General features: G+C 37.5%; 1 protein-coding gene across 4 annotated transcripts in view; it reads right to left on the bottom strand.

Moving 5' to 3' along the window:
* The window catches only part of LOC122801123 (guanine nucleotide exchange factor DBS-like), a 3,406,519-nt gene that overhangs the window by 2,621,800 nt on the left and 763,790 nt on the right, over nucleotides 1–20,929 (bottom strand). The window lies entirely within an intron of this gene.

Here is a 20,929-nt window from a genome sequence, read left to right as displayed (position 1 = left end):
AACTGGAATGAGATTTGAATTTATAAAATGCAATGTAATTTTAACAATTTAAGAAAGAAGTTCTAATGATATTGCACACATAGCTTTCTCATACATTAAACCTAAGTAAGATAAGCTGTACCTCTAAATAACAGTTTTGTCTACATAAATGCATGATACGATTCATTTATTCTTTACTATAAACACATATCTTTATTAATCCAACAGGTGTAGAAAGGAGCGACGCTGATCTCTTTGGTACAAAAACCAAAAACTGTGTTGTAACAGAGTATTCAAATCCCAAACAAAAGTAGTAATCCAGTAATGTCCAAGCAAGTGAACCACAACCACTGGTGACTTAAAATCTTTATTCCATCAGATAAGCGCTTTCGCTGCTAAGAGCTTCTTCAGATCTATTGAATGGTACACAAGTTAAAATTTTAGCATACTCAACTTTTTACATTTTTTGATCCATTTGTCTTTTTATACATATGTGTATTATATTATTTATTCATTTTTCATTCATCTTTGAATGTTAGATATAAGTACTTACACTCATATACCTATATTTTTAGTATTGTCTAGTATATGAGATTTTTAACATTTCCCTTCTAATTGTGTTATTTGTTTCTATTGTCACACCCATATATATACTGGGGAATTTTAACTTGTGTACCATTCAATAGATCTGAAGAAGCTCTTAGCAGCAAAAGCGCTTATCTGATGGAATAAAGATTTTAAGTCACCAGTGGTTGTGGTTCACTTGCTTGGAAATTATTGGATTACTACTTTTGTTTGGGATTTGAATACTCTGTTACAACACAGTTTTTGGTTTTTGTACCAAAGAGATCAGCGTCGCTCCTTTCTACACCTGTTGGATTTTTATATTTGCTTTTTGAATAGGAGTGTTTACCTGGCAGGAGACTGTAACTTTTTTATTTCTTCTTACATGTCTTTATTAACATAGCATCTCTTTCTAAGTGAACATTGGCAAGATTAGGACTTAAACCTTGGTCTTGGGTTTATTCTCTGCATGTTCTAGAAAAAGGACACATATCTCACTGGTCTGTGTTTTTGATTACTAGTCATACCCATATTCTACCTGTAATAAAAGCACACCAAAAGTACATTTCTATAAATTTATAGTTGTGTTGGTTACTTGCAGATACTCATGATTCATTTCTAGTTAGAAGCAGGAATTGTTCAGAGTCAGACGGGTTGGTGTACAGAAATAATGTACTCAAAGAAAATGACTTAGCCAAAACTCAGCTGTTGTAGTATGTTTGAGGTGTCGCTCTAAAGTGAATAAAACACTTGGGCAGAATCCAAGGCAAAACTCCTAATGTCATGAAAAGGGTTAACAGAGCCGACCCCCACTAGAAAAAAAGGAGGGCTTCAGGACAAGGTGCTCTGAACCACAGTTGTTCTGAAAGGCATGCTTCTCCTGGGTCTGGACTATGGCAATGATTCAGTGTGTGCACTGACAATAGTGCAGCATGCACCTAGTGGAAAGTCCTGTAATTGCATTGGACAATGACTTATTAGCTTTCTGTTGAAAAATATAATAGTAATAATGCAGTCTACAAGCAGCTTAGACAAAGGTTGTTAGTTGTGCTATTCACTTTCATCTTGGTGGCTTCCGGGAACTAAAAATGTTCTTCCAGAAGGTCTGATGGCTGAACAGGTGCGACAGTGGCAGTCAAACTATAAAGGAAGTGAAGATATCATTCTAAAGCACAGTAGGCCCCATCACTTACTGAGAGTAATTTATGGAGTGGCTATGATTCTGATGTCCTACAAACCTGGGGGGAGGGATTCATAAAGGTTCTGCAACATCGACACTTTGTATACATGTTGCTGTAACCATTTGGAATTCACAAACAGGCCTAACAGGGTGCTGTCGGTGCTTTAGCATGAAAGTGTGCAGCACCATCTAAAGCTCACTCCACAACCTGCTGTAAAAGTTAATGAGCCAGTGCAGGGGAGAGGCACATGCTAATGAGCCATATCCTCTCTCCCAAAACTACCTCCAGGAAGGCGTTTACATGCCAAGCAATTCAGAAAATATCTTGTATGTGTATACCAGCACAGGCATTACTGGGAACAGGGAGTGGAAGTACCCCTAGTAACCAGTGATACAACACATCCTTTAATGGCACAAACTGCAGTACTGGGATCAGAGGGTAGGTGGAAACACTATCTACTGGGCTATAAAAATTGTTCCGTATTGGCAACAACAGCAGTAAAGGGATAAGGGTTTGGGATGAAAGACTAGCAACTAGGAAATTATAATTGTATTACAATGGCACCAACAGCAGTATGGGGATGGGGAAAGAACATTAGCCACTAGGACGTAATCTAAACATTTGTGCCTTAATGGCACATAAACTTAGGGATAAGTATGGGGAACATGGTGTATTTGTGTCTATATATATATATATATATATATATATATATATATATATATATATATATATACATAACAACAAACGCAGTAATGTTGGTATGTTAAATTCGACATTATCAACATTACCCAACTTACACGGGTGCCTAAAGATGTCCTACAAACATTTTGCTGGGTGACAAGCCCCCTACACCTGCTAAGTAAATATTTTAACTCCAAGATTGCACTACAGTGAGGAAAAGACTAAATTTCCCCTATCCCCACCATAGTGCGATGCTCAAAAGCATCAACACCCAAAAACATAAAGGCAAGCTATGTCTCCATGTTTCACAGGTGACAAAAACTCCACTCAGAATTTTAAACTTTTGCCCTGTACACTTGACCATCAGAATAATGGTAATATAAGTTTCATACTTTTGAAAGTAAACCTACACACACACACACGCATAAACTTTTCAAAACTTTTTTTTTTTTTGCTTAATCCTCTTAGTTTCAGGAGTATTTTTTTCTCTCTGTCTGTGATGGAGTGTTACAAATCAGTGATATTAGAATATTAGAATAGGGGATATATTTGGGAAGCCCAGAAATCTTAAATATGCTCCTGTTGATTACTTAGGCTTAGTTTTATTCATTTCAATAAACTGCACTCTTGGTAGGTAAGTGAATACATACAGGCCATAATCCATTCTACTTCACACTTTTATTTCATTTAAATAAATATCAGCAATGTGAGATGCTCTCAAATTGTCAATTATTTCCTGATTCATTAGCAGGATATTTTAAAAATAACTCAGCTGCTTTAGCAACTGCTTCTGGCATATGCTACCAAGACTTACATGTAAACCATCTGGTGTGATACATTTGTTAACAGTAATTTATTTTGAATTTATTTTATATATCATCAGCATCAGGTTCCCTTACAATGTCACAGCTGTATTAATCTTGTATATAACTCTCATTACTTGCAAGAATACATTAACTGTTCACCTTATAAGTAAAGCTCAGATGTTTACTAACTGAATTACCATAACCTCCCATTATTGGGCCTATAGTGTTCTTATTCTAAAAAGTATTTAAAGTAATCAAATATAAAACAAACAAAAAAGTTTAGTTGTGACTTATTTTTTTTCTTTAACTGTCTACATCGTTTCTTAACTTAATTTTACTTTTATATACTGCTCTATAAAAACATTTCCCTTGGGCAAGTGTTTTATTTTATATATATATATATATATATATATATATATATATATATATATATATATATATATCTAAAATGAGTTACACCCAAGAAGAATAGAAGTTTAAAGTGCCTTTTTTCTTTCAAATGCCAAAGCTACAGCTGTGTTGCAGAACTCCAACATAATATTTTTACATCACATTAGTAAAAGGTGAAAATGAATTCTGGGAAGATGTGAAAATAGTATGCATTCATGATAATGTATTTGTTAGATAACCATGCCGTCATCATCAAGTTGTGTCTTCCCAGCCTTTGTTCAATCATTTATATTAATTTCCATTATTGCTGACATTTTTGAAACCTATAATAAATGTGAAAACAGTTTCAGATAACATTTCATGTTAGGATTTACATACAGTTATGCTTCATAACTGTGCTTTTTCAATCAGAAGGAACCCTAAAAGCTGGAAAGATGCTAATTGAAAAAAAAAAAGACTGAGAATAATTCTAGCTTACTCAGATCTTTTTGAGATGACTGTATATCTGATTTATGATATAAAAAAGTCATATCAATGGATTTCATGATTTTCTTTAATAAGTGCAACCAAAATCATCTTTTGTATTTAGGTTTGTGATCATGGATTAATTAACTGGTGATACACCTTGTCTTAAAAAAGTACAAATGCATCTGAGTCTGCTTGCAAGTTAGCAGCCAGTGTCTGCCTTGCTTAAAATGAGATGTGTATCACTGCCCTATGCAACAGAAGATGAGCAGCTGGTGCAGAGTTTAAGGCTGAGAGCTAAAGTTCCTGTCATACAGGGTTTCATTCCCTAAGCCCATGTTTGCCTGTAGGATGATCTTGAGCAAGTCACTTATCCAGCTATTGCTCCCTGGTTACCCCTGAAAAGTAATCATCTCCAGTTGGCCTACCTGATTAACAAATACTATTGATATTATTAGATCACAGCAAATACCTACAGAAACACATTACTTTGTACAAAGTCTTTGCATTGCTCTAGGTGTAGATAGACAGAGTCTGAATGGTTCCCAGAAATATGGTTTACTTAGATAATTATTAGTGTCTTAAGAGTACCAGAGTGTTTCTAGCATTCATTGTGGTGGAAAGGATAGTCATACAACAGAAACATGTTCACTTTATGGATCAGTTTTGTTGGAATTCATGAAATGAATGGAAGTATATGGTTTAAAGGGATGGAGCCCTGATTGCAGCCCAGGAGATGGGTTCAGTTAGTAGCTGTGGTGTAGGAGGAGCCAGCCTGGAAGGGAAAGGAGTGAATGGGGTGTGTTCCATTCACCTCACCTGAAGGTGGTGTGCAGTTCTGCACATACTATTAGACTAACAGAGTTGGTACAATTTCCCTTATTAAAACTGGTGAACCTACTACTCACAGTTTGAGGGAGGGGGACAAGTCTGCTTGAAGTGAATGCCCCTTGAAAAAGTGATAGGCTATTCTGCATTTCCATGGCCATTCCATTACATTCCATTTCTTGGTGCTTAGTCGTGTGCATGTGACAATAAAGATGTAACATCAGATGCCTGTTTAAATGAATGCCCCTTCTGGTTGATCCTTGCATGGGAAGGAATGGCAGATTGGCAGACAGGGGCTGGGTGGCTGACAGACAGGGGGACAAAAAGAGAAAATGTGAATGGGAGTGCATGCCATACAGTGAGCCTCCAGGAATGACTACATAATTTATAGCATGTCCTGCTGGACAATTAAACTAGGTCTTGCTCTACCTGTAAGAAATGCTTGGCAAACATGTGAATGGGTATCCAAGTAGTAATGCTTTGGACAGATATGTTTTTAAAAATGCTTATAGTGGTATCTGCTGACTTGGAGAAGTAATCTCTAACCTACATAGTCAAAGCTTTATTGCATTTTTCAAAGGGAATGTTAAATAAGCCAGATGAACAGGGTCTGTTTAGTTACTATTTGACTCTATTTTGATGATGATGATGACACTGTCTCAGTGGTTTAATCCTTTTGAAAGTATCAGTGAAACCACCAGTGCACATCTGTTACGTGTAATTATTTTACATTTGTTTTTCTGTGTAAGAATAAAGACAGAAAGCAAGTAGATATGTTCCAAAAATTCAGAGACCACTTCTGGAATAAAAAAGATACCCTCTCCTTTTTCAAAATTGTGTATAGTTCTTTATACTTTATAGTCTTCAGTTCTGAAATCCTTGTTAAAGTGGCAGCAACCAGAAACAGACTTCAGAAGCAAGTATTTCAAGTTATGTGACATGTTTGTCTCAAAAGAAGGTAAGGTCAGCTTATCTGAAACAAAATTTAGATGCTAAATTAGTGTTACGGGTTGTTTAGGGTGTCTTAGGTTCATAGGTAGATACTCGGCTATCTGCCCCAGGGCATTTATAAGCCTAGCCAGAGTGTATTTGGTTTCTGCCTCCATATTAGATTAGCCTACTGTGCCTCTGTAAAGTAGGTCACAGAAGGTACCCTTTTAAGATTAGTTTCCTGTGTCTCTGTCTAGCAGGGACACAGGAGAGATCCCAGGGGTTAATTTGCGATTTCCCATCCACGCATCCAAATTTCGCTTGAAGAGGGTCAGGGCTATGTCTAACATGAATTGGGATTCTATTCCAGAGTGAGAGGAGCCTCTGGGAAATGAATCTGTCCCTCCAGCATGTCCTATTTATTTTTGTGCTGAGGTTTAGGTCCCTGGAGCGTGTAGCTCTAAGGGACTTGGATTTTTTGAGGTGGAGCATGTCCATTAATTCTGGGTTTGACATGGCTTTGTAAGTCAGGCATAGATCGCCTCTGAGTAGGCATTAAGCAACTGAGTAGAGCTGGAGTTTCTTTAGTCGAGCTGCATAGGACATCTGTTTGTAGCCCATGATCCTCTTGGTGAGGTACTTTTGGGGTCTCTCCAGTTGCTGCAGGTGTTGGGTAAGGTACATCCCAAAAGGGGCATTGTATTCAATTATGGGCCTGATGAGTGACAAGTAGAGGGGCACAATGACCTCTCTTGATCTAGATGCGAACCCTTTCGTGATAAGGTGGGCTATATAGAAGGTCTTTCTAACCACTTTGGCAACGTGATTATCAAAGGAGAGATTACTATCTACATTGGTCCCAAAATCTCTAATTACTTCTTCCGTACTTAATGGATTACCACCTATGTGGTAATTTGTGGGCACCTTGTTTTTCCCAAAGGGGATGACTATGCACTTTTTAGCATTTAGCTTGAGGCCGTGGTTCTGGCACCAAGCATCCGTCTCTGTGAGACCCTTTTGGAGGATGCTTGTGTCAGCTGGAGATTCGATTATGACCCCCAGTTTCAGTCATCTGTGAACTTTGTCAGCCATAATACCCCTGTGTTAGCCTGAACCTCAGAGTAGTGTATACCGAACAAGAGACGTCCCAGAACTGAGCCCTGTGGGATGCCACTTGTAACTTGTTTGGATTCAGACATGGCACCTGTGATTCTGACCATGTGGGTTCTATCTCTGAGCCAGTTTGCAACCCATCTTGTGATATAGGGGTTGATATTTAAGCTGGTAAGCTTATTTATGATGCCCGAGTGGGGTATTGTGTCGAAGGCTATTGCGAGGTCCAGGTAGGCTGTGTGGACTACCTTGCCCTCATCTATGGCTTTGGTAACTGTTTCAAAGAAATCAACTAGGTTTAAGAGGCAGGATCTGCCCTTAACAAAGCCAAATTGGGTAGGGTCCAGTGTCAGGAGGCTCCCAATGTCTTTGTTTATGAGTTCCATGATAATACGCTCCATAGCTTTACAGACCAGACTAGTCAGGCTTATGGGGCGATAGTTTCCGGGGTCCGTTGTGGCACCACCTTTGTGGAGTGGGACCACTGTAGCTGTACGCCATTCTTTGGGTACATATCCTGTAGTAAGGCTAAGTTTGAACAGTGACTTAATGTGAGGGTTCAGTTCTTCTTGGAGCTTGTGTAAGACACAGCCTGGGACACCGTCCGGTCCCATAGATGCTGTGTTTTTTGCTTTGGAGAGGGCAGCTTTCACCTGTGCATCTGTGATGTCAGGGAGGGTACATTCAGTTGGGATAGGCATCTGCTCCTTTGGGGGGGAAGGGGGGGGGGGAGTTTGCACTGAATCTGTCTGCCAGGATGTTGGCTATGTCTGTAGGTTTGGTATATTTTGTACTGTTATGCAACAATTCAGAGCATATCTGGGAGTTTCCTCCCATGTTTCTGACATAACTAAAGAAGGCCTTGTGATTATCTTTAGTGTCTAGGGCAATTTTTCTTTCGAAACTGGCCTTTTATGATTTTATGAGGGATCGAAGTTTCTTGCTAATACTGATCAGAGATGCCTTCCCTTTTTGGGATTTTGCTCTGTCATGTAGTAGCTCCCGCCTTCTGTTGTATAGCTTATTTATGGCCAGGGTCCACCAGACCGGTCTCCTATTTTTGGAGGAGTGAGTCTTGGTTTTATTTGGGATAGCATGATCCATGCATTCCTGCAGGAGCTCATAGAATGCATTTGTAAAGGATTCTGCGGATTGGGCTGTATTATCCTCTGGCCCAGGGGCTTTGAAGGATTCCACCTCAGTCTTGAGAAGTACAAAGTTGGCTTTGGAGAAATTCTTTACAGTGATTTCCTTGGCTGGGGGTATGGACGGGATATGGATGCCCAGGGAAATTTGTTTATGGTCTGATCTTACCTCTGGTGTGGAACATAGAGTCCCCATGTTGGTGATGACCAGGTTCAATATGTTGTTCCCTCTTGTGGGACTGGTGACCAGTTGTTCCATTGCGTTAGAGTTTATAAATTCAAGGAACCATTGAGCGAGGGTGTTTGGGCTTGAGTAGTTTTCCCAGTCAATGTTTGGGTAGTTGAAGTCACCCAGTAACATAGTGTTTGGAGAGACCTTCATATTATCCAGTGTTCTTAGGAATGCCAAGTGAGGATCCTGTAATAGGGAGGGTGTTCTGTAGTAGGCTACAAACTGAAAGGCAGTTTTGCCTGCTGTTAGTTGCATGTGGATGGTTTCCGATCAGGGGTGTAGCTAGGATTTTCAAATTTGTACTCACAGCTCTCAAACTGCTACCCCCCCCAGCCAAGCTACGGCCATTCTCGTAATTCACGGTTCGCTCTTTTAGGGTTGATGAAGAGGCATTCGCTGTAATGCTTCTTCAGTAATACAATATAGATTCACTCAAACTCGGTTCCTTGACTTGAAAATGAACCTGAAAGTCAGTTCTTTGAAAAATGCAGCAAGGTAGTTGGGGTAGAGGATTCAAGCTTTTGTTTTCTGTAACTAAGGTACAGGTTTTGAGCTTGAGTAAATTACTAACTACGTGCTACCCCTAACTAGGATGCTTCATTCACACACACACCCCTACCTACCTCTTAGTCCAAGAAATATGGACAAAGCCTAAAATAAACAGGGACAGATATCAAATAATGCTCTCGTGAACTTAGAAAGTTACTAGAACAGGATTTGTGCTAGTATGAGAAAGTTGCTAAAATAAGAGGATTTGTGCTAGTATGAATTTTTCTAAAGGACATGAAGTCTGAAACTCAAATGTCTATCATTATTTAGCAACTTCAGCCTTCAATGATTTTCTAGAAAATCACAAAATGTATGAGGAACAGACAAAAAATATGGGGCATAAATCTGGACATTCTGCAAAATTTGGACAGTTGACAGGTATGCTACCTACCTACCACACACACACACACACACACACACACACACACACACACACACACACACACACACACGCACACACACCTCTCAACCTCTTAGAGCAACAAACCCATAAATAAAAATGAGGCAAAGGCCCAAAAATAAGGACATTTTTTTTTAAATATTGCTCTTATAAACTTAGAAAGATAATAGAATAGTAGTAGGTCTTGCATTAGTGCGGATTTTCTGAAAGGTATGAAATCTGAAACTCAAATGTCTGCCATTATTTTCTAACTTCAGTCTTTAACGATTTGTCACTAATTTGCCAGAAAACCACAGTTTTATGAAAAACGGACCAAAAATGTAATGCAAAAATATAAAATTGCCAGACAATACAGCTGGGAACCTGTCAAAGAAGGGACACCATTTTAATATGAGGACTGTTAACTTGAGCACCTGACAAAATTAGAGAATCTACATGCATTTCTGAAATAAAAGTAATGTATAACTCTGATCATTACAGTTATTTATAATTGTAAACCCTCCACGTTTTCTTCCAAAATTGCTATTTTGCGGAGGGATTATTAGGGGGAGAGCAACATTTTGAGCCAAAATTGGGGACAGTTGAGAGGTTTGGATATTCCTAATTCTATAAAGCGATTTATTTGCACATACCTCTCAACCTCTTAATGCAGGAAATCTGGACAAGGCCAAATATATTGGGGGAACATGCAAACAGTACTAAAAATTTATCTTGTATAAACATAAGACAGTTAATAGAATAACAGGTCTTGCTTTAGCATGCATTTTTCTGAAGATTATGACGTCTGCAACTTAACGTCGGTTATTATTTAGTGACTTCATTCCTAAATGATTTGCCAGAAAAGTTTTATTTTGCATTTTACAGCTTGAACACCAATAAATATCTGCTAAACAAAGCAATGCAGTCTCACAATGAAACTAGACTTAGCATTAAAACTTCTCTGCCCTTGAAATTCACATTCATTGAAACAGCATTGAAACTCACATTAAAAAAAAATACATTTTGCAAGTGGCAGATAAAGATGAACTTTGGGCTGTTTTCAAATTATAAGCCCCTTGCACATGAAACATGCACGTGCACTTTGATACACCTTCCTGATTGTATTAAATTATGTTCCTTGTACAAATCAGTATAGTTGTTAGAGAGTGTTTTAAATTTATTGTTTTGAACATTTTCCAGTAAACAATGAAACAAAATGCATGCACCAATAATGACAAAACAGCCCAATTCAGAACATTTCCATCATAAAAGTCTACTCAAACTGCTACAGTCTACCAGTATCAGTAAATATGCACAATCTCTGAACTAGTAAAAGGCATCTACATAATTCCACTTTAAAGAAATCTGTAACTAATGAAGAGGCTGCTGCTAGCAAACAACTTTATATTTCATGGTTTCATCTACAAATAAAGTGCCTGTTGCCCATGAGGAATAAATTGCCTATGTTGCATTAAAAAAATGATATGCTAGTAATATTGCAATAGAGAATGGTTGGCAAACTGATAACAGGTTCATAGTTACTACTAGATATCTTCGCCAAAAAGGACTACAGCATCCACCCCCTTTACAACACAGTACAGTATCAGCAATGCATCTACCTTCTGTGGGAGAAGAACCCACAGCCTTCTGCATCAAAAGCAAGCACACTACCTGTTGTGCTATTAACAGTACAAGCAGACTCAGCATAAGCAGCACTAAACTATAGTTCCCATGCAGCTCTCAGCTCCTTGTAAAATGTACTTGACACTCAGCTGTATCTCTGAACTTTGCAGCACAAGAAATCTGGAAAAAGCCAACATTTATTGGGGGGGGGGGGGGCAAAAGCCCAAAAACCAGGGACACATTTTAAACATTGCTTGTATAATTTTGGAAAGTTGCTAGAATAAAATGCTGTGTTACCACCATGCATGTCTTATACTCAGAACCATATACACTACAGTCAGTTCAACATACCACTATGCTAAATCAGCAGTTTGAAAAATAGGAAGACTGAAACTTAATGGCTATCATTTAGATAGCTCTCAACCTCAGCACAAAAAAACCTGGACAAACAAAGCCAATAATGAGGGAATACAAATTCAGTTCTCACTTCACACCTTAGCACAAAAAAACCTGGACAAACAAAAAAAAACAATAATGGGGGAATCTGTACATTTCCCCAACATTCAGTATAACAAAATAAATATTTCTCCTGTTGCAGAAACTGGTGACCTGCAGAACAAGATCTGTAAAGTGTTAACAGTTCTTGGGTTGCAATGCTAGCTCTGACACCTCAGGAAGAGCTTGGACAGGGTGTGCCAGTGTTCATAGCATAAGACTAGAGATGACAATCTTTACAAAAGCCTGGAAGCTTTATATTTTCTTTGGCTTGAGTTGTAAAATAACTCTGAATAGCTTATAAATGGCTCTGAGAGGAATGTTTATGATCATAATTCAGGGATAAAATACCAGCACACCTGCTACAGAAGATGTTTAAGATACTCGTGTTCCACACTGCTGCTATCATAACTCTCAGTTTTTCAGATTTTCACAGAATGTCCAGATTTGTGCTTCATATTTTTAGTCTGTTTTTCATAAAATGTATGTTTTTCTAGCAAATAATTTAGTATTGAAGTCACTAAATTATGACGTACATTTAAGTTTCATGCTTTATATTATTCAGAAAATACATGCTAACATAGATCATATGATTCTAGCAACCTTCTAAGTTTATAAGAGCAGTATTTTAAATATGTCCATATTTTTGTGCCTTTGTCCCCCATTATTTTAGGCTATGTCCAGAATTATGTAAAGAACTGGGGCGGTATAGCTGATATTGTATTTCAGTGGGATAGGAAAACATCATCACTTCCATATGTTTAGCATGACCAATACAAAAAGGCTTGAAATGGATTCTGGGAAGGAGAAAAGAAAACACTAAAACATGATCTCATTAATATGTCAGGTCTCATGACAGCCACATTGTGGAAAACACATTAAAATCTTTTAAGAAGAACCTAGAGTTATTTTAATGCATTAAAATGACTGAGAAAAGAAAGATATAATGAAAAATACACATTTTTGAGTTAAGCTGTGGAGTTTTCCTTTAAAGGCATGCAAAGGGAATTTCAACATCATACGATGCAATTGTCATAATGAACCTCATTAACTTGAAAGCATAATTACAACATATTGTGAAAAGTGTTTTCTTCTTTGAAAAATAATGATATATAAAAACAGTTGGGCTCCTTTCTTTATCGTTCAGATATGGTCGGTGTGGGGTGATCAGTTCTCTTGGGATGGTAAGTAAACCATAATGTACAGAAGCAGGAGTCATGTGGCGCTTTGCGCACGATTGCAGGGTGTGGATATTTCGGTGAGTATTCTAAGTTATTTCTGAGGTGAGCACAATCATCAATATAATTAAGAAGCGAATTAATTACAGGCTCTGTCTACAGTTTCTGTATCACTGTCTGCAAAGTAACCTAGGCACGGTCTCCAAAAGTGGCTCCATGCGCTTTGTGTTACGAGCCACAGACACTGTTGTCATAAGTGAAGTCACAGGCTTTAAGGCTGATGTTTACAAAGTAAAGTATTATAAATTATTCCTAAGTATATTTAATCATAGTTTTAAGCCGTGAATAAATGAATGTACAACAGTTATGCAATTGCATTGTGAAATGTTATTATATGATACATGTCAGAAGGTTATCGCTTATCGGGGATGGCTAGTTTAAAGTGTAGGACTACAAGTGTTCTTGGAGGTCTCCTGCCTTCACTGGTCATGCAACTGTAGCCTAGGCATGGATATTAAAATTCAACTAACCCTCTTTTCTGTGTACTCTAAAAGAATGTTGTTCCTCTATTTACAAGGCAGCTAGCCAATAGTTGGGATTCCAGTATTTCATCATCAGGAAAGAGTGAAACGTGGGATTTTGCTTTTCCTAAGACATAGAAAGGACACACAGAATTATAAAAAAACTGAAGACTTACGGTTACAGAACTATACAAGCTGTTGTTTAAACCACTTAGTTTCTTGCAATGTTACCGGCAGTTTAAGAGAACCTGTTTCTAGTAAAATACATATTAATCTGATCAATTTCTGCAAACAATAGTCATTTGGGCATCATTAATGCAGAACCCGAACTTCTTCCAGAGTTCATTGCATTATTAAATAACTTAATTAGCACGCAGTGTGAATTTTAAAACAAATGCAGATATCTGGCAAAGTACAGATTAGCTGTCAACTAGGCAGAAAAAAAACATTTTTTCAAATAAGATAATAAAAATGTATACTCAGTGCAGCCACTTTTTTTGCCATTTGTAGTAGCATTGACTTCTCTGTCTGCCAAGTACTCACTCTGGCTTGCTGCTGAAGGCCTTATATTGTAATTAAAATTTAATACACCTTTATACACACACACACACACACACACACACACACACACACACACACACACACACACACACACACACACACACTTACCTGTTAATCCCTTAATGATAATCCATTTGTGATTAGCTATGCACATTTCCTGCTCACACACAAGAACCACTTACCTGATAATCCATTCACCTTCCACAGCGATAATCCATTTGCGATTAGCTATGCACATTTCCCGCTCGCAGCCAGTCAGCTGGATATGACGTGATGATGTAATTCCGACTGGCTGGTATGTGAGCTCAATTCCGACTGGTTGCCATGTAAATGTAACTTAAAGGAGCTGCGCTGTTTTTTTTTTAATTAAAAAAGCTACTCCCTCTTTTAAATAAGTTGTACTGAAATCAGTACAGTGCGTACGCCTCCCGATGTCCCTGTTTCCGATGCTTCGTGCCGTGCCACTAACCTGGAGGTGTAGGTATCTTTGATGAATATAGATACTCCCCCTCCTTTTGTGCTTCGGTCTGAGTTTTGGGGCCGAAACGCATGGTATGAGTTATAACCTGGTAGTGCTGGGGTGCTCTCAGGATCGTTGAACCAGGTTTCTGTTACTGCACAGACATCGATTTTCTCCATACTGAGGAGAGTCTCAAGTGTGTGCATCTTGAGGTTTAGACTTCTGGCATTGAGTAGCATTACCTTTAGTTTTTTTATCTTTGGGTTTTCTATGGGGGTGGGTTTGTCCTTTGAGCCTTGCCTAAAAAGGCACTATGGGGGTGGCAAGAGCCTTGGCCAGTATACGAAAGCCTAAGGGTGACAGGTGCAAGCCGTCCCTAGCGAAGCAACGTGGCTTGTCTAGCATGTCATCCCAGGCTGACAGACACTGGATCCCCTTTGAATGACACCAATACTTTAGCCAGTTGTTGAAACTGATCATTTTGTCTTTATACTGTGGCATCATTCTTGGTGAGGGCAAGATGCTACTCATGGTCAGGGACATACCAGCCTGGGCTACATGGTCAGAGAGCTCCTCTATGTCTCTTTTCATGTAGTCCAGGGAGGTACGTCTCAGGTCATTCACAGCAGCATGGATAATGACGGAGTCATAATTGTACTTGCTTTGGAGTGACCTGAGTGCTTGCATTATGTGGCGGATCCTGGCACCAGACAGGCAGCTTACAGTGACCTTCTCCTTGTTCAGTCTGGTGAGTGGGACGTAAGTGTGCCGGACAATAGAGTCCCCTATAACAAGTGTATTTGGTGTGTTGTTTGGCCTTATGGGCTGTGACTGTGAGGCACACTGATTTTGTGAGATATGTGATTTGTGGGTATTGTTGAGGGGTGGCTGTTGCTTGGATATCTGCTTAGGAGGTCTTTTCTGTTTAGGCAGATTTTTATTTAGAGCCTCCGAGTATGTTTTCGTGTGTTTATGTGTTGGGTATGCAGATGCAATAGGTTTGTGTGAGACTGGATTTGTGGTGTGGGTGGTTACCTTTTCCTCCTGACTGACTGTGCCAGTCTTGGGTTGAGAGAGCTCTGCCTCCAGTTTGGCTGTGTAACTGCATCTCTCACATGTATTAGAGTTTGTTGGAAGGAGGAGAGGGTTGTCTGTGTACATAAGGCAATTGTAACATTGCCTCAAAATTCCCAGATTCACCAGCTGGACTGGAGAGTAACCTTGAAACTGACCCTTGGACATACCAGATTAGTATAGGGAACTGTTTTTTTTACTGATCAGATTAGGGAAGGGAACTGATTTTTCACTCGATCAGGAAGGACCAATCGGGAGTCTAATACTTATGCGATGTCAAGGAGTGTGTAGTGTTTTATTTAGTTACTGTTTCCTTATAAGAGCTGAGCAAGTGAAGGACCTTAGAAAGAGAATAGAGTGATTACTTTGAGAGTTTGAACAGTTCTAAGGGAAAAAGTGAAGAGCAGACTTTGTGGAGCCTGGAATAGTTTAAACCTGTTTAGGCGGCACTGTCTGACGCTGCTCAGTGCGCAAAACTGCGCAAAAAGAGAGTTGTATGGTTTTAAGAGAGTGAGAGATCAAGGAGATTAGAATTGACCCAAAATGGCCAATAAAACAGATGTGTTCCAAGTACTGCTACTCTTACAGATATAAACTGTAGCAAGCCGGAAAATGCCAAAAAGTAGGCGGCAAAGCAGTAAAACTTAACAAAAAATCAGAAGAAAATACTTAAAATCACAAAAGTCGCTCCTTTTCTTCTCTCAGCGTTTTCACCTCTTGGTAGGTGCTTCAGCAACAACTAGCAAGCCTGAAAAGACGCCAAAACCATGAGGCAGCCTGGTTTTAAGAAAGAGAGATCAAGGAGTTTAGAACTGACCCAAAATGGCCAATAAAACTACAGCTTCTAGGTAGTAACCACTCCTCCAGGGACAAGCAGGCTGTTCAGTGTTAACCACTCCCACTGGTGAACACAGAGACTTCCCTTTAGCCCAAGCAAGCACTGGCCTTCTAGAAACTTCCAAACAGTTCAGAACAGCAAATCTGTAACTGAACTTTCTTAACTTTCAGAAAGTGGGAAAAAAGCAAGATTTTTTTGTTGGGCAAGTGTTTTATTATACATGTTTGTCTCAAAAGAATGTAAGGTCAGCTTATCTGAAACAAAATTTAGATGCTAAATTAGTGTTACGGGTTGTTTAGGGTGTCTTAAATGTAAAATACCTTTCAGAAATTAATGGCTGCATTGGCACGTATATGAATATGCCAAACATGATTGAGATAAATACATTAACAGGTGGCTAAGACAAGCCCATGTTAAATACAAATAGTGGAGCACTGTTTATATTAATGGACCTGTTTAGAAAACAAAAACAAAATATGGTTTATTAAAAAATATATGATTTTCTAGCATTAATCTTCTTGACACTTTTAGAATGAGTAAGACCACACTACAGAATAAATAACTGATTAGAATTAAAATGAAATCAGTCTTTCCTTTAAAATGGGCTCTTTGATGTGGATGGGGTACCTTCTCCCTGTCATGGAAGAACAGCTTCTTTGCTAGGACAGGAGGTCTGCTACTGATATATAAGTTAGTACAGTGAATTGTTTCAACTTAGATAGGAGTGAAATTTAAATTGGATTTTTTTTCTTTTTTACCTTTTGTATCAGATACATTGTAGGACATGCATAAAGAAGACTCCAGGTTCATGGAACTGAGAATGTTATCATTGCTTTTGCCACATGATGAGCGACCTTGAATAAATCCTTGGTAAATGGTTATCCAGGTGCAAACAAGTGTAACAATGGGCACTACAGGAACACTCTACTGTCCATTAGTTAAACAGGAACAGCTTTTCTGCTGCATGCATCAGCCACTGTGTTTTGCTATTTTGAGGGTGCATAATGTCTCCAAGATTAGATTTATCTTGCTTGCCTGATCCCATATTACCAGTGCCAATCTGTACTGCTAGTAGAATCCCATTCCCCTTTGTTTATGCACCTCATCTATCTAGTATTACCTGTCACTAGCAGTAGAATACGAAGCTGAAGAACTGACTGAAAGGATTTCATTCCATCAGGGTAGCAGAATTTTTTTTTAACATTTATATTCTTCCTTTAAGATGGAGATAAAGTTTCCTGCACTTGCAAATCTTGAAAGTGGGTTAGGGTGATCACAGTTAATTCCTGGCCCAGGAGAGAAGCCAGCAATAGGAGAGGAGAGTTCAAAAACAGATGTTGAGTTCACCTTTGTAACTCCTTTGTTATTGAGGGCAGAAGAGTTTGATTGAATTCTAGTGGCTGGTCCTTCAGATTTCATAACTTCCTCACATACACATGCTACTGAATTTTCTGCAAACCTCTTCTTTTGGGTTTTTTTTTTTGTCAACATATTAATTGAGCTGAACCTCCTTAAGTTTAAGCTGTTGACAAGCCAAACCTATCACCACATCTCAACTGTCAGCTTAAACATTTGCATTAAAAAATGGACCAAAATAAGCATTTTTGCAGGGAAGCTTCTATCCCTGCCCCACCCATACGAGAGTCAGTTTTCCCCACTAAATATACTAACTCAATGATTTCACCATCATGGTGAAAGAAGAATGGTCTGATCTCTGTCTAGAGAAATGTTTCCCCTAATCTAAGTTATTGTTGTCAAAACAGAACTTGACACGTGTCATTGAAAACAGAATCTTAATTAAAATGTTTTTTTGTGAGACAAAAGGGACTGCAATCGTCTTCTAATGCAAAGCCTTGCATAAGGGCCATTATGCCGAAGGAGCACATCTGTCTAATTGAGTTTCATTGTCTGACTCAGAAATTCTATCATCATTTGAATACTGTTCTGTGGGAGAGAGGTAGTGGACGTGTTGGTGCATCCATGGAAACTTCTTTGCCTGAGAAGGCATTAGGTCTGACATGTGTGAGTCTGAGATTATGCCAAGATCCAGAAAACATGAAACAGTCTGTTGTAGTGCAGACTGCAAGGCTATGGAGATGCTTTTTGTATGATGCAATAGTTCAAACAGTGTTAGCCTAGACCATCAGAAAGGTTTAGAGGCAAGAAAGTAAACTGAAAATGGGAGCACCCCATCCTGGACCTTAGAAATTTCCTGCAGAACTTCAAGTCAAGGATTTGAGAATAGGCCCCATGCATGTTCAAAGTCACTAGAAAGATATTTAGTTACAGCAGAAGTAACAGGATTAGCAGAGTTAATATCCTTATTTTAACACATTTATTTGGGTTTTATAGGTCTAGGATGGATATGCATTGTTTTTTTTCTCTATAAAAGCAGGAAAACTCTTGATTATGACAATAATTCCTCTTCTATTTGTAAACCTTGTTTAGCTCGAGAGATCATTCCTCAGTAACATCATTAGCAATCATACAGAAGTTGCTTGGACAGACTGAAAGGGTAAATGTAAATACACCACAAAAAGTGATGCAGTCACCAGTTTAGAAAACATATATATATATATATATATATATATATATATATATATATATATATATATAGTTAAATTGGTAATCAGAGGCAAATTAAGTCCATAATATCGTAGAAATCCTGGAAGAATCCATGCTGTTTGTGATTTTCCAAATTCATTTTATTTAGCTTATTTACTAATTGCTTTTGTTGAATGGGAAAGTCTGTCTGGGTGGAAAAAAAACTCTTTTAAGCAGAGGCCCGTGGAGAAAAGCTCAACAAGATAAGCAGAGAAAGTAACATACATACATACATACATACTGACATACATAGTGTGATGAATTGTTTGAGCATACAATAATGATAAAAAGTTTGAACATACAATAGTGAGAAAACAAGCATTGACAATATGAATACTCAGTATACAAACATAATCGTAATGCAGGCAATACATTGAAATGAAAAATCATTCAAAGTTAGACCAGAATGTGTTACACTAACAAAGCTAAGACCCATAGTACTTTATAACAAGATGTGGTAAAGTGAACTTTCATGGCAATATAAAGTTGAGAAGGGCATGATACAGTTTATGTGGCAAGCAGACATAATAGTGCAGGATAACATACAAGATGTCTGGCCAAGCAGTTATTTTAGATCAGGATTTCACTGTGATATGGAGCCTGATTAACATCAACATCGCTGTCATCTGAATTTCTTGATGAAAACCAATAAAAGTAATCCTTGTAAGGCTTTATATTTCCAACATCAGAAGTTAATCCAGTAACTTGGACATTAAGACGAACACAAACTCAGCTAGCTCCCAAAGGTCTTCACCACTAAATTCAAGCAAACGTAGTAGATACACCAAGTATGAAGACCACCGCGATAATGCAGCAAACACTTCTCTTTATTTAATATAGGAACATAAAAAACGATGAGCGCTTTCACGTACAAACTGTATGCTTCTTCAGATCTAATGTATCACAAAAGCCTACATCCTTATATATCAAATCACAACCTAATTAACATCATCAATTATCCATTTAATCAATTAAATTTCAGAGAACCCATTTCATATAGAAAACTTCAAGTTAAAACCATCCATAAGGTCGTTGTGTAAAACACATTTTAACAATTTCAAAAGGTGTGTAAAGTCAACACTGCCCTGCTTGCAGTACATATAAATCATTTCCTCATGTTTTATGCATTTATTATAGTTGGAAACTAAAATTTCCAAGTCTTACCAAAGTCTCCCTTTCTTTTAAAATAAAATTAAAATACATGTAAAAACTACTACAAAATGTCAGATTCCCTATAGAGCAATACGTTAATTTCTCACGTGGAGATGTGACAGACTACCAAATCTTTGCTATATTAACACAATTGTTCGCAAGATTATAATATCCTGCTGTAAATGAAACTGTATGGAGGGCATGTAGTCAAACAATTACATAATGACCAAAGAATAAGCATTATAGAATACTATATATATGTTTTGTTATTTCTATATATAACAAATATATATTATATTTTTTAAAATTGAAATATGTGTAATATATAACTAAATAACTAGAATCAATGAGATGAATAAAATCAACTATCCAGAAAACTCATGCCATGTTGAAACATCGTATGTTAGGAGACAATTCAAGATGTATTTAAGATCAATATCATTCGTGAGGCTTATTAGGCAATGAATGAACATAAAATGTATGTATAATATATAAAAATGTTAAAAAGCATGTATGCATATATATACTTGTGTCAATATAACATATATAAAAAAAATATATATATAAATATAAATATATCTATGATAAATACAATAATAAATATATATAATAAATATGTATACATCAATGTTAAAAATATATGAAACTGTGTATAAAAATATATGTATAAAAATGTATATATAAAAAATGTGTATGTAAAAACCTGGACACCAAACTACATATTGTTTCTGATAGAAAGACTAATAATAAAAATAATAATCATACACAATATTTCACTTATATCCTACCATGTACTATTTCAAATATATGTATATGTTGCAATAACTTAAGACAATGCTGGACAAGAACCTACATCTTTATGTATTTCAAATTATATAACGACATATAAATTGACAATTATTTAGTAACCAGTAGTTCGTCAGACCAGTCTTATTTCAAACTTCTCTTTTTGAGTATTGATCTAATACTAATATATTGATTCAAGCCTGGGGTATAGTGTGCTTTAAAACGAATAATCCATTCTAACTCTAGTAACTTGGACATTAGTACATTTATAGAAAACACTTAAAATGAGGCAGTAAAAGAACTTACTAAAACGAATAACACGTTAGTTGACTTTGCTATGGAAGTTATGGAAATTATTTGGTTAATAATTTTTTCACCTTTGAAGGGGAATTATT

Source organism: Protopterus annectens, chromosome 4.part1 (genome assembly GCF_019279795.1).
Source record: "Protopterus annectens isolate FY-2018-M chromosome 4.part1, PAN1.0, whole genome shotgun sequence".
NCBI lineage: Eukaryota > Metazoa > Chordata > Ceratodontiformes > Protopteridae > Protopterus > Protopterus annectens.
This window is presented reverse-complemented; position numbering and strand designations above follow the sequence as displayed.